Here is a 1134-nt window from a genome sequence, read left to right on the forward strand (position 1 = left end):
ATTCAGGTATAAGACTAAAGCTTATTTTGCAATTACGTTGGTCCCATATGATTTCCATTTCATAAAAATGGGAAACAGGAGGGGAAAACTGTTTTGCAGAAGAAAACAACAGCACAACAGTTATTAAATTTTAGGTGTGTTCGAACTCTTCGTGCGCTCTCTTGTTCCTCGGGCGCTCTCCTCGCTGGCCTTCTGGCTTTCCCATGCCCTGCTCCGAAGAGACACCCGCCATTTCACCCAGTAAGTGGCCCCGGCCTGCAGAGGAGGGCGGCATGCAGCTCCGCTTTGCCCGGCTTTCCAAGCACGCCACGGCCCCCACCAGGGGCTCCGCGCGGGCCGCGGGCTACGACCTGTACAGTGCCTATGATTATACAATACCACCTATGGAGAAAGCTCTTGTGAAAACGGACATTCAGATAGCGCTCCCTTCTGGGTGTTATGGAAGAGTAGCTCCACGGTCAGGCTTGGCTGCAAAACACTTTATTGATGTAGGAGCTGGTGTCATAGATGAAGATTATAGAGGAAATGTTGGTGTTGTACTGTTTAATTTTTGCAAAGAAAAGTTTGAAGTCAAAAAGGGTGATCGAATTGCACAACTCATTTGCGAACGGATTTTTTATGCAGAAATAGAAGAAGTTCAAGCTTTGGATGACACCGAAAGGGGTTCAGGCGGTTTTGGTTCCACTGGAAAGAATTAAAATTTATGCCAAGAACAGAAAACGAGAAGTCATACATTTTTCTTAAAAAAAAAAAGTTTTTGCTTAAAGTGTTTTGGTATTTTGCACTTCTGTAAACTTACTAGCTTCACCTTCAAAAAGTACTGCATTTTTTACTTTTTTTTTTTTTATGGTCAAGGAAGAGATCATAAAAAAATAAAACACAAAGCTTTTTGTGTTTGGATCAAAAAGAAACTTTGTTTTTCTGCAATTGATGGTTGTATGTAAATCTGCTTTGTGGTGACCTGATGTAAAGTGTCTTCTTAAAATCAAATGTACATCAATTACAGATTAAAAAAAAAAACAACCTGTATTTAACTCAAAAAAAAAAAATTTTAGATGTGTTCATTTTTTTTTTTTGAATTTTGTTATTTACCTACAATTTGGACTGAATCCTAAATTTTTTCCTGGGTACAAG

The 1134-nt window shown here is 39.4% G+C and overlaps 1 pseudogene across 1 annotated transcript; it reads left to right on the forward strand.

The window, feature by feature from the left end:
- Nucleotides 1-203: 203 nt before the first annotated feature.
- LOC144337529 (deoxyuridine 5'-triphosphate nucleotidohydrolase, mitochondrial pseudogene) lies at nt 204-911 on the forward strand (annotated as a pseudogene). The gene has a single exon (XR_013410728.1). The product of XR_013410728.1 is annotated as a deoxyuridine 5'-triphosphate nucleotidohydrolase, mitochondrial pseudogene (transcript).
- Nucleotides 912-1134: the final 223 nt, after the last annotated feature.

This window comes from Macaca mulatta, chromosome 19 (genome assembly GCF_049350105.2).
Source record: "Macaca mulatta isolate MMU2019108-1 chromosome 19, T2T-MMU8v2.0, whole genome shotgun sequence".
Classification (NCBI taxonomy): domain Eukaryota; kingdom Metazoa; phylum Chordata; class Mammalia; order Primates; family Cercopithecidae; genus Macaca; species Macaca mulatta.